The following is a 13,875-nucleotide window of genomic DNA, read 5'->3' as shown; positions in this document are numbered from 1 at the left end:
GGAGATAGCGAGAGGGATGGGGAGGGAGAGACAGAACGGAGAATCTTCCAGTGGCCAAGGCTAGAACAATGTGAGCCATGTCTAAAAAAGTACACTGTGTCTCACTAAAGCAAAGCAGAAAATGAACAACTAGGCAGCTGAATGGATGCCACTAAAAAAACAAAAACAAAAACAAAAAAACAGGGCTGTGGTCGTAGCAGTGACGAAATGCTTGCCTAACACTCACGAAGCTTTGGGGTCCATCGCACATGGTGACACACACACCCCTGAGATCCCAGCACATGGTGACACACACAGCCCTGAGATCCCAGCACATGGTGACACACACACCCCTGAGATCCCAGCACATGGTGACACACACACCCCTGAGATCCCAGCACATGGTGACACACACACCCCTGAGATCCCAGCACATGGTGACACACACACCCCTGAGATCCCAGCACATGGTGACACACACACCCCTGAGATCCCAGCACATGGTGACACACACACCCCTGAGATCCCAGCACATGGTGACACACACACCCCTGAGATCCCAGCACATGGTGACACACACACCCCTGAGATCCCAGCACATGGTGACACACACACCCCTGAGATCCCAGCACATGGTGACACACACACCCCTGAGATCCCAGCACATGGTGACACACACACCCCTGAGATCCCAGCACATGGTGACACACACACCCCTGAGATCCCAGCACATGGTGACACACACACCCCTGAGATCCCAGCACATGGTGACACACACAGCCCTGAGATCCCAGCACATGGTGACACACACACCCCTGAGATCCCAGCACATGGTGACACACACAGCCCTGAGATCCCAGCACATGGTGACACACACACCCCTGAGATCCCAGCACATGGTGACACACACAGCCCTGAGATCCCAGCACATGGTGACACACACACCCCTGAGATCCCAGCACATGGTGACACACACACCCCTGAGATCCCAGCACATGGTGACACACACACCCCTGAGATCCCAGCACATGGTGACACACACACCCCTGAGATCCCAGCACATGGTGACACACACACCCCTGAGATCCCAGCACATGGTGACACACACACCCCTGAGATCCCAGCACATGGTGACACACACACCCCTGAGATCCCAGCACATGGTGACATACACACTCCTGAGATCCCAGCACTGGGGAGGTGGAGGCTCAGTGATGAGGTGTCCACCTGCATCTACAGAGCATGTTTGAGGCTAACCTGAGCTACGTGACCCTCTCTGAAAAAAAGACAAAACAAAAGCACACAAACCAAAACAAAAAGATCACATACATACAGGGTTGGCATGTTGCTCAGAGGTAGGATGCTTGCCTGGCATTCATGAGACCTGGGCTCCGTCCCAGAGTTCAGCCTCTAAGTTCAATGCTCTAGGTACCCAGCAGCCGCATCAAGAACCGTGTCACAAGACTGATGCTCAAGTCAATGAAAATCAGTCAAGCTCCTTTCTCTTTCATTTTTTTTGTTTTGTTTTGTTTTATTTGAGACAGGGTCTCACCATGTAGTTCTAACCTGGAATTTCCCATGTAGACCAGGTTGACATCGAATTCACAGAGGTCCACTTGCCTCCGCCTCCAGCGTGCTGGGATTAAAGGCATGCACCATCGTGCCTTGCTAGACAAATTTCTTCTACAAAAGAATCCCAAGTAATTAATGTGAACCCAACTCCCACAGTGTGTGGGCAGTATTTGGTGACTTCCTTATAGGAAGTCCAGTAGAGGGGGGTGACAAAGAACATGCAAAAGAAAAAATAAAATAAAAGGGGGGCAGGCTGGAGAAATGGCTGCATGGTTAATAGCCCTGATGGTTTGGACCCAGGTTCACTTCCTGGCACCCATGTGGCAGTTCATAACTGTCTGCAGTTCTAAGATCTGACACCTTCACACAGACATACATGCAGGCAAAATAAAATAAATGAAAGAACACAGAAATGGAAACCTTGGCCAGGCATGACGGTGCATGCCTCCTAACCCCAGAAGCACTCTAGAGGGGCAGGGGGAGATCAGGAGTTCAAGGTCATCCTCAGCTACACATCAGACCAGAGACCAGCCTGGACTATGTGAGTCCTTGTTTCAGAGAGAAAGAAGGGGGATGGTGGAGAGATAGCTCAGGATTAAGATCATTTGTTACCCTTGTAGAGGGCCTGGGTTCAGTTCCCAGCACGGCACGGCATGGAGGCCCGCAACCTTCTGCAGGGGAATCTGCATTCTCTTCTGCCTTGCCTGGGTCCCAGGTGCACACACATTACACTTACATGCAAGCAAAACACGAACATAAAACAAAATAAATAAATCTCTTTTTTTTAAACAGGGTTTCTCTGTGTAGCCCTAGCTGTCCTGGAACTTGCTCTATAGACCAGGCTAGCCTTGAACTCACAGAGATCCGCCTGCCTCTGCCTCCCAAGTGCTAGGCATGTGCTACCACCATTCATTGTAATAAAAAAGTGGTTTTTTTTTTTAATCCCAGTACTCGGGAGGCAGAGGCAGGCGGATCTTTGTGAGTTCGAGACCAGCCTGGACTACCAAGCGAGTTCCAGGACAGCCTCCAAAGCCACAGAGAAACCCTGTCTCAAAAAACCAAAAAAAAAAAAAAAAGTGGTTTTTTTTCGAGACAGGCTTTCTCTGTATTGTTTTGGAAGCTGACCTGGAACTCGCTCTGTAGACCAGGCTGACCTCGAACTCACAGAGATCTGCCTGCCTCTGCATCCCGAGTGCTGGGATTAAAGGTGTGCACCACCAACTCCCGGCCTCATAATAAAAATAATTTTTTAAATTTATTTATTACATATACAGTGTTCTGCCAGAAGGGCACCAGATTGAATTGTAGATGGTTGTGAGCCACCATGTGGTTGCTGGGGAATAGAACTCAGGACCCCTGGAAGAGTAGTCAGTGCTCTTAACCTCTGAGCCATCTCTCCAGCCCCAATAAAAATAATTTTAAGAAAGAGTTTTAGGCTAGTCTGGGTGACATCCCAAGTACCACATATTTAACTTTGTAAAGGAGAATTTTTTCCTATATTGAGAAACTACCAAGGGTCAAATATCTACATGCTTGCATATGGCAGAAGCTACACCCTGTGTGTACCCTAAGTTGGTATACTGCACCTGGCAAGGGGACAGGTTTATTTCCCTTAGAAAATAAGGAGAGCCATGGGGCTGAATGACTCCAACCACTGGTCCCTGCAAACTATCTCCCCCATGAGACAAATGAGCCTCTTGCCTTCTGGCAACTGCATGAAGGCAGGCAGTGGGTGGGGACGTCATTTTCCAAGAAATGAAAGAAAAAGCCTTCCACCCCCATCTGGAACATGGTTTCCTCATCCTACCCTTGAGTTGTAAGAGGCCGTAATTCTTACTGCCCTGCTAGGAAGCCCACACCCCACGGCCTGGCCCACTTTAAGGCTAAAGGTTTGACTGGACAGGATTCCAGGCATTGGTACAGACAACTGGCATGACTCCAAATAAAAACTGCAGAAACAAGCTGGGCGGTGGTGGCGCACGCCTTTAATCCCAGCACTCGGGAGGCAGAGGCAGGCGGATCTCTGTGAGTTCGAGACCAGCCTGGTCTACCGAGCGAGTTCCAGGACATGGTCCAAAAAACAATACAGAGAAACCCTGTCTCGAAAAAACCAAAAAAAACAAAAAAACAAAAAAAAAACTACAGAAACAGGGCTGGAGAGACGGTTTTGACCTTAGGGGCCAGTGCTGTTTCTGCACAGGACCCAAGCTTGGTTCCCTCATTGGGCAGCTCACAACTTCCTGTGACTTCAGCGCCAGGGGATCTGACACTATCACAGTCTCTCTTCGAGAGTCTACACACACACACAGAATTTTTAATTTAAAAAATTATTTATTTTATTTGTGTGTGTGAGTGTTTTGCCTGCGCCTGTGTGCGTGTGCGCACACACACCATGTGTGTCCGGTGAGCAGGGAGGTTGAAAGGGAACATCAGACCCTCTGGAACTAGAGTTACAAGTGGTTATGAGATGCCACATGGGCGCTGGGAGCCAAACTTGGGTCCTTTGCAAGAGCAGCCAGTACTCGTAGCCACTGAGCTATTTCTCCAGCCCCCCCCCACATAATGTATTTATTTTGGTTTTTTCAAGACAAAGTTTCTCCATGTAACAGCCTGCCTGGCCTGGAACTGGTCTTGAACTCAGAGATCCACCTGCCTCTGCCTCCCAAGAGCTGTGATTGAAAGTGTTGTGTCACCATTCTTGGCTCTTGCTTTATACACATAACTAAAACCAAAAAGAGTCTTAAAGAAGTTTCAGGGAATCCACTAGAGTTTTTTGATGGGTGGAGATCTGAGAAGCCACACCTGCCAGTGTAAGCTGTGACATCCCGTCCTCAGGGACACGGCTCTAGAGACCCCGTGCCAGGCTGCAGATTGCTGTGACCATTACAGCCCTATAAGAGCCCGGCCGAGGAACTCTTGGGCAGGGTTGGGGAGAGTCACACAGTGCGAGGAACCTGAAGCCTCCACGCTTGCTGACAAGAGAGTTGTGGAGGTGACCAGCAACACAGGTGCTGGCGACACTCGCGGCTAACATCAGAGAACAGTTTTCAGCGCCGCTTCCGTGCCTTTGCTCTATAGACGGAGTCTGGTATGCAGCTAAATTGACTGACGGCTCAGAAGGTGAGGGGTCCTAGCGATCACTCTTCGAGGAGGAGGAGCAAAACAGGGGAGGGAGGTACAGGTGGAGACGGCAGGCCTGAAATGCAGCCCTGGTCACCATCGTTAGCTACTACTTGAGACACCTCATGTCTGACATGGGGAGACATGGTTGATTTTGTGGTAGAGCACAATTAGGTTAAACAAAGGCAGCAGGAATGGGGGCGTCTTAGAAAAGTAAAGGAGGGGCTGGAGAGGTGGCTCAGCTGTTAAGAGCACTGACTGCTCTTCCAGAGGATGTCGGTTCAATCACCAGCACCCACATGGTGGCTCACGCCTGTCTGTGACTCCAGTTCCAGGGGATCTGACACCTTCTGGTCTCTACAAGTGTCAGCGTACACATGTGGTGCTCAGACAGACATTCAAGCAGAGTGCCCTTACACCTAAAATAATAATTAAAAATAATTCAAGCAGAGCACCCTTACACATAAAATAATAATTAAAATAATTCAAAACTACTTAATAAACCAGGCGGCGGTGGTGCACTCCTTCAATCCCAGCACTCAGGAGGCAGAGGAAGGTGGGTCTCTATGAGCTTGAGGCCAGCCTAGTCTACAGAGTGAATTCCAGAACAGCCAGGGCTGTTACATAGAGAAACCCTGTCTCAAGCCCCACCCCCTGCAACAAAACAAAACAAATTACTTATTAGAGACTTTATTTTGTTTTGTTTTTCAAGACACCTCCACCCGTCGAGATGTTCTACTTATTTATTTCTGTCTGCATGTTTGCCTACACACGCCATAAGAGGGCACTAGATCTCATTACAGATGGTGGGGAGCCACCACGTGATTGCTGGGAATTGAACTCAGGACCTCTGGAAGAGCAGTCAGTTAGTGCTCTTAACCTCTGAGCCATCTCTCTAGTACCGAGACATTCTTAAAAAAACAAAACAAAACAAAAAAACAAAACAAAACAAAAGAAAATCTAAAGGAGCTGAGGACGTGTGCGTTGCTGTGTGTGTATATGCCTACAGACAGAGTTTTGTCCCGCCTGGTCCCACAGCCACTTTGCCCCAAATAAACACACAGAGACATGTTATTTACAAACTGTTTGGCTGGTGCCTCAGGCCTCTTACGGTCTAGCTCTGTCTTTATTATTAACCCATTTCTATAAAACTATGTGTTGCCACGAGGCTGTGGCTTACCCATAATGCTCCGGCACATTACTCCTTTGGCAGCTACATGGCTTCTCCTCGGTGACTTCTCTTTCTGCCTTCGTCTCCCCAGAATTCTCCTCATGTGATAGCTCCACCTATACTTCCTGCCTCTACTGGCCAATCAGTGTTTTATCCATCGACCAATAAGAGAAACACATATACAGAAGGATGTTCCCCATCGTGTGCCTGCTTGTGTGTTGTGTGTGTGCATATGTGTCTGTATTCTGTACACACACACACACACGCCTGTTGGTGTGTTTTTTGTTTCCGTATATGTGTCTGTTTGCATGTTGTGTATGTGTGTTTCTGTGTGTGCTGTGTGTTTATGTATGTGGCTGTGTGTTGTGTATGGTGTATGTGTCTCTGTGTGGGTATTGTGTTTGTTCATGTGTCTATGTATATGTCTGTTTTGTGTGTTGTGCATTCTATATGTATGTTAGTATATGTGTGTATGTCAGTTGGTGTATTGTATGTGCCTCTGTGTGTTGCCTTTGTGTATATATGTGTCTTGTGTTGTGTAATACTGTATGTGTGTATACATGTCTGGATGTGTATGGCGTGTAATGTGTATGTGCATGTCTGTTTGTATATTATGCATGTGTGTGTGCTGGTCAGGACCAGAACAGAATGAATTCACGTGGGCACAGTTAGCTTTTAGCCTGTTAGTGTGGCCCGGCTTTGGGGTAACTCTTCCCCATGTAACAAAGACAGTAGGCACCCAGCACACAAACCTGACCCTTGGCCATAACTGACTGGGCCAGAATGGAGACCCTGCCCCCAGGGAGGCCAATCAAGTCCTTCCCGGGAAGGTGGACTTGGGACCAGGGAAGGTCAGCTTGGCAGGTGTGGCACTGAGGCGTCCTCAGGCTCAGTGAGACGGGGCTTGCTCTCTCGGTCTTGTGACCTGGGATGCTGTGACATGCGTATTTGACGTCTGTCCAGTCTCCTGCAGTCAACTTCTAACATCCTGGGAAATTCTGCAGCAGCATCTTTCTGTGGCAGGGCTGATGGGTAGGGCAGGGCTGCTGGACAGTGTCAGGCTGTCAAAGGGAACTAGCCCTGCCCCCCAGCCTACTGAGGAGGGAAGATGGTCTAGATGTCATAGTCATTCCCTTACAGATACTCAGAGGACAGTGCGGGTATTTGCTGGTTTTTGCTTTGAGACAGGGTCTCACTATCATAGACTGGCCCCAAACTCACTTCAGAGCCAAGGATGACCTTGAACTTCTGATCCTCTGTATCTGCAGTGCTAGGATTACAGGCGTCTGGTTTTATAGGATACTAGGGCTTCCTGTGTGCTAGGCACCACTCTACCTTAAGAGGGCAGTGTTCCCATGCTTTTTGGTCCCAGGAATCAAAAACAGCGGGAGGGAGGGTGGCCTTTGAGTAAGCCCTCCCCTGACCTTGGCCATTCGTCTCTCCACTGTGTCTCCTTTAGTCCTTTGTTCAAAGTCAGAAAGAGCAAGGGACATTTCCCAGGGTTCTCAGAGCTGCTCCAGCAAGCCAGCAGAACCTGAAGAGGGGTCATGAGAACTGGGTTTTGTCACCAGTCCTCCAGAAACAGTGAAAGCCACTGGGGTCTGTGGTGGGCATCCAAAGGAGGCAGCCTTGGGGACAAGGGCACCTACTATAGTATAGGATCCCTTCCTGTTCCAGTTAGCGAGCCGATTTCTGACCGTAGCCTGGCAAACACACAGAGCGAGGCTGCAGCCTGAGAATAAGGTAGAGATAAGATGAGGTCACACAGCCAGCGTCCCAGAGTCCTCTCCCACTCGGTCCGCCCTTACTGTCCCTGATGCTGCCCCAATGGAAACTTGAAGGTCCAGATCTTCCCAGGCTCCCTGTGCCCTGGGCCTTTGCACAGGCTGCTCCTTTGTCTGGAGTGCCCCTCTTAGCAAGACAACTCAGGAGAATTAGACGCCACTCAATGGACCCTTGCCCACAGGGACTCTACACGGCCCCTGGCTGTGTCCTTGATTTGCGGACCTCAGTCTGCTCAGCTGCGACTGGGCATTGGCTCTGCTGCTCCCTAGGAACAAGAGTCTACCTGGGTCAGGACGGGCTCCTTAGTCACCTGCTCTCTGCCTGGCACCCAGGCAACACTGGAAGTGAGTATGTAGGAGTGCCACTGAGTGAATGGAGGGATGAATGATGTAATTTTGAACGGGTTGGTTGGGGGCTGCAGTCAATGAATATGAAGACTAAAGGGCAGGAACACCTCCAGCTACTGCAGGGATAACTGCGCTGCTCTTCAAGCTGGACTTCACATTCAGTGACTGATTATGGAGCCCAGTGCTCACCTGACAGCATGGAGGCTGGATTTGCTTTTGTGTGAAGTCGTGTGTGTGTGTGTGTGTGTGTGTGTGTGTGTGTGTGTGTTTGTGTGTGTATGGAAATGTCCATTTCTGGCATCTTCTCCTATCTCTTGTCACCTTAGCTACTGAGACAGGAACACAGGAACACTCCTTGAATGTAGAATTCACCAATTCAGTCAAGTTGGCCAACCAATGAACCTGGGGAATCTGTCTGTCCCTGCTTCCCACTGGTCCCAGCTTTTTATGTGGCTCTGGGTACAGAAATCAGATCTTCACGCTTCTGTCACAAGTGTTTTACCAGCTGAGCCGTCTCTCTTGCCTTGAACTTACTTTCCACAGTGGTCTCTCAGTCCTTTGCGTCTCCAGGGAAGGTCCTGGACCAGTGCATCCTAAGCTCAGTTCTTCAATGGAGCAGACTGAGCTTTAGGAAGAGGCCAAAGAGAGAAGCCCAGCAGTCTCTTGACCATGTCTGTGCCCGAGCCCGCCTCTCTAGCCCCGCCCCTCTAGTCCCGAGCCCGCCCCTCCAGCCCCGCCCCTGTGGCCCCGAGCCCGCCCCTCTAGCCAGCCCCACAGCTGGACTCCTCTGACCCCTAGGCTCCCTCCTCAGCGGCCTTTACCATCACCTCCACCCCAGTCCCTTGATGAAAGCACCAGGGGCAGAATTAGTTGGGGGAGAAAAACAGGAAGTGGAGGCCAGAGCAGGGGCGCAGAAGTTCCCAGGTAACTGTGGCAGTACACCCCACCCCCACCCCCGCACACCACAGCCCTATGGGAAAGGGAGTTCCGAGTGACTGTGACACACACACACACACACACACACACACACACACAGGCACTACAGCCCTATAGGAAAGGGAGTGCAGAAGTTCCGGGTGACTGTGACAACACACACACACACACACACACACACACACACACACACACACACGTACACACAGGCACCACAGCCCTATAGGGTTTGACTGTGGGCATGCAGTGGGGTTAGGCGTGGCCCTGTGTGAAGGGCTTTATCTGGGGACACATACCACACCTGTGTCCCAGTCTCACATCTTACCTCGGCTACACACAACTGTCCCGTTTCCAGAACAGACGGGAGAAGCTCAGGCCTGGCCAGGGTTAGCCAGCATTTCCCATGGTGGGGTCAGGGCTCCTTGCTCTCTTCTCAGACTTTGATTTCTATTTGTGGTGTGTTTTTGTTCTAGGCCTGTGAGAGTACAGTGGTGGGGGCGGGGCGGGGCAGGGCAGGGGTGCTGGCTCTGGGTCCATCTCAGTACTTGGGGAACAGGCAGCTGAGGAGCTGGGCCTGAGACCCTAGTTCCTGAGCTGTGTCTACCTGAGGTTCAGGGCCTGGTCTCTGCTGGAGCCGGGGAGGGGACGCCACCCAGAGGAAGCAGCAGAAGCTAAGCACAGCCTTCTGGACACAAGCTCGACTGTGTGGTTGTTGGCTGAGAGAGCAAAGAGCTCGGAATTCCAGGGCCTTCAGGGGCCTCCTTCCTAGGCCAGAGCTCAGGCGGCCCATCTGTAGTTATACGCTCTGGTGGCACAATCCGGCTAAGACCTCAAGCAGGGAAGGGACTCAGGTGACCCGAGTGAGGTGACGAGGATACAGCTCACCTCTGCTTGCCCCACTCGGAGCCAAGAAGCCAGGCTTCTGGTGACCTCCCTCACAGAGTCCTACTACTGGCGCTTTCCCTGCCTGGGGGCCCTGAGGCCTCATGGCATTGGGATCACCCTGCTCCCCTGAGCCAGGCGCCCCAGCCTGGTCCACAGCACCCATCTTTCCCTTTGCCACACCCTGACCATCACTTGTTTCCCTAGCAACCTGCAGACACCCCAACATTTAACAGAGCCCTCAAGCCAAGCACATCTAAACACCAGCTGCCTGGGTCCACCTGTCCCGGCTGCTCTGATTGTCCCCTCTTTCCAGGGAGGCCCTGCGGCCCGGGAAGTCCCCAAGGTTAAGAGCCTGGCGTTGATCTGACCTCCTCACCCACGTCCACCAGTACACCCTCTCTTCATGAGGTAGCTCTCACAGTGGCTCCCCAGGCTGTCCAGCCATGCGGGTGGCTCTGCTTCCTTTCCAGGCTTCTGCTCCCTCGTAAGGTGGCCTGGAACCGGAACCAGGTAGGGCCAGCAGCCAACCTCAGCCATGCCCCTCTTCGATACCTTCTTTGATGAAGTCTGCCTGAGCTGGGTGCAGCATTCAAGACCAGTGGGAAGGTAGACATTATAGGAGAAAAGACTTGGCCCCTGACCTCCATGTAGAGGGGGACTATAAAGAATTAATATGAGCGGGCTGTTGGTGCATGCCTTTAATCCCAGCACTCAGGAGGCAGAGGCAGGAGGATCTCTGTGAGTTTGAGGCCAGCCTGGTCTAGAGTGAGTTCCAGGACAGCCTCCAAAGCTACAGGGAAACGCTGCCTCAGGAAAAAAAAAGTATAAATGCTTAGAAGAGCCCCAACTCTTTTTTTAATATTTATTTATTATGTGTATAGTATTCTGCATGTCTGCCTGCAGACCAGATCTCTTTACAGGACTTCTGGAAGAGCAGCCAAAGTTCTTAACCACTGAGCCATCTCTCCAACCCGAGTCCTGATTCTTTTTTTTTTTTTTTTTGATTTTTCGAGACAGGGTTTCTCTGTAGCTTTGGAGACTGTCCTGGAACTAGCTCTTGTAGACCAGGCTGGCCTCGAACTCACAGAGATCCGCCTGCCTCTGCCTCCCGAGTGCTGGGATTAAAGGCGTGCGCCACCACCGCCCGGCCTCCGAGTCCTGATTCTTGGTGAGAACCGAATACTGCTTCTTTTTATTTCAATGTTGTCATATTCTTTTTTTTTTTTTTTTGAGATAGTGTTTCAAGTAGCCTAGGCTGGCTTCAAACTGTACCCAAGAATGACCTTGAACTGCCGTTCCTCCAGCCTCTGCTTCCCAAGGGTTGAGGTCACAGGTATTAAGCAGGGAGATGCGGCAGAAACTCAGCTGCTCGCCTGAGACCACGCAGCGCTCAGTGGCCGGGAGTGTTGGGATCTAAGCCTGTTGGAGGCTTGTGTTCTCGCCTGGCCCCTGCTTATGGGGGTCTTCTCTAGTTTGTCGTTAGCTTTGAGTGTCCACAAACTGCCTATTCCATTTATCCCTGTGACGCTCCCACCTCGGCAGGAGGACTGGCTGAGACTGGAGACTGCCCCTGACACGGAGGCTAACGTGGGTTATCCCATGGAGGGCCTGCCCTGCTGAGCAGTCAATTTCTATGGGCATCTACAGCCTCACCTCTGGGCCCGGGGTTTGGGTTCCAGGAAGGACCAGGACTCCCCTAGTGGCCATGCGTAGTACTGCAGGTAGCACAGCTCAGCGCTCCCTATGCCTCAATGCTCCCTATGCGGTGTGCCTGCTTTTTGTTTTATTGTTTTTCTTTCCTTCACTCTTCTTTCCTTTTTTTTAAAGACAGGGGTTCTCTATGTAACAGCCCTGGCTGTCCTGGAGCTTGCTTCCTAGACCAGACTGGCATCGAAATCACCAAGATCCGCCTGCCTCCCAAGTGCTGGGAAGGGATTAAAGGCACGCTCCACCATAGCCCTGCTTACAAGGCGCTTTCTGCCGCCAGTGCAGAATTCTCTTTCCCTCCGTCTGCTATGGGGCGGGGCATACCAAGGGCCAAGCAGCTGACTGCAGCAGGTGCTGGCGCGCGAGGGTTGTTCTTCTGGAACCGGTTCCTTCTTCCCCAAAACTTCCTATTTCTTACTTCCCACACTGCACACGACACACCATCCAGACTGTCCCGTCCCCTTCGTAGGTGCTGGACAGAATGACCCTGGCCCACACCTTTCCCTTTCTCCCTCTTCACCCCAGGAGGCACCTGTGCCCATGTCCAGCCACTCCCTAGGTGGTTACAGAGCCCCGGCTCTGCCCTCCTTAGTTTCCTCTCTGCTGTAGCGACAGAAACGCAAACGGGCTTCACGTCTCCCCGTGGCTCTGTGCCCTGGCACCTAAGTGGTATGTGAGACCATTGAGGGCTAGGGGTCACAGGTTTGCTCCGGTGTCCAGCCTGTTACTAAAGGACACCAAACATTTCACCTTTGAGATGCAGGCAGCATCCTCTATTTGGCGGGTACAGCAGTGACCAGTGTCCCTGACCTCAACGAGATAATATAGGACTCCTTCCTCATCTTCTCTGCCTGGCTGATGCCGCCCTCCCCTCCCCCTGCAACATACCTTCTTCCCAGTTATTTTTCTTGAGTCAGGGTTTCTCTGTGTAGCCCTGGCTGTCCTGGAACTCACTCTGTAGGTGAGGCTGGCCTCGAACTCAGAGATCTGCCTGCCTCTTGTCTCCCGAGTGTTGGGTTTAAAGGTGTGTGCATCTGTAGGTCTATTCAAAGAAAACCTGCCCCAGCCTCCAGGATGCTAAGATTCGAGGTGTGAGCCACTAGGCTCAGCCTCCATGTCTTTCTTTTTTTTTTTTTTTTTTGGTTTTTCAAGACAGGGTTTCTCTGTATTATCTTGGAAGCTGTCCTGGAACTCGCTTTGTAGACCAGGCTGGCCTCGAACTCACAGAGATCCACCTGCCTCTGCCTCCTGAGTGCTGGGATTAAAGGCGTGGCGCCACCAACGCCCGGCTGCCTCCATGTCTTTCTGAATGAACTGAAAGGGGGAGAACAGAGTTAGCTTCTCAACTTTCAGGCTGGCAGGAAACTACACAGCTGAACTTCAACTCCCAAGTCTCTGGCTTCCATCTGTTAAGTGCAAGGATTACATGTTCCTGCCACCATAGACCTCAACCTTAACTAACAAACGCAAAAACTTAAACTTTAAAAAACTTTGTGTGCTGGAGTGATTAGTTGCAACAGTCAGTTCTCAGCTTCTATCATGTGAGTTCCAGGATCAAATCCAGACTGCCAAGCTTGGCGGCCAGCCCCTGTACTCAGAGCTATTTCACCTTTGCTTTTGACACTTACTGGTTTGTGTCTGAGTGTAAGGAAGCCACCACGAAGAAGTGGGGGTCAGGGGACAAGTTGGTGGAGTCAGTTATTTCCTTCCACTCTGTGGGTTCCAGGAACTGTATAACACACCTTCAAAAGGCAGAGGGTAGCAATCAGGACAGGAATTTGGAGACGGGAGGCACTTTGGGAAGTGGGGCCACAGGTTCCAGCACAGAAAGGAGTAAGTCTCTGCTATTTAGCCAGGGCGGGATTTGCCTGATGTAAAACCAGGATAGGAACGTTCCAGAAGCAATCATGTGGCAATAGTGTCTGATTTCATTGGTGGCTGTGAAGGGGGCCTGGTGGGAGACAGGAAATGCATGGCTTTTTAAGGGTTGTCAGGGCAGAGTGGGCATTGTGACACCCATCCTTTTCAGGCAGTGCTCCATTCTGTGCCTGCAGGTTCTGAACTCAGTGGCCAAGAGATCCACAGGGCTAGTGTGGGGGCCTGGGACAGCCCAATCTTTGCCACTTGCTGCCTCTGGTCCTGGTTAGCTCTACTTGACTGAACTGTGGCCATGCCTGTGGATTGCCTTATTAATTGATGTAGCATTAAGAGCCCAGTCTACTAGGGGTAGCACCGGTCCCTAGGCAGGGGTCCTGAAGGGTATGTGTTTTTTTTTTTTTGGTTTTCCGAGACAGGGTTTCTCTGTGGCTGTGGAGGCTGTCCTGGAACTTGCTCGGTAGTCCAGGCTGGTCTCGAACTCACAGAGATCCGCCTGCC

Source organism: Mesocricetus auratus, unplaced genomic scaffold, assembly GCF_017639785.1.
Source record: "Mesocricetus auratus isolate SY011 unplaced genomic scaffold, BCM_Maur_2.0 Super-Scaffold_100042, whole genome shotgun sequence".
NCBI classification, from domain to species: domain Eukaryota; kingdom Metazoa; phylum Chordata; class Mammalia; order Rodentia; family Cricetidae; genus Mesocricetus; species Mesocricetus auratus.
Note: the sequence above shows the minus strand (reverse complement) of the source record.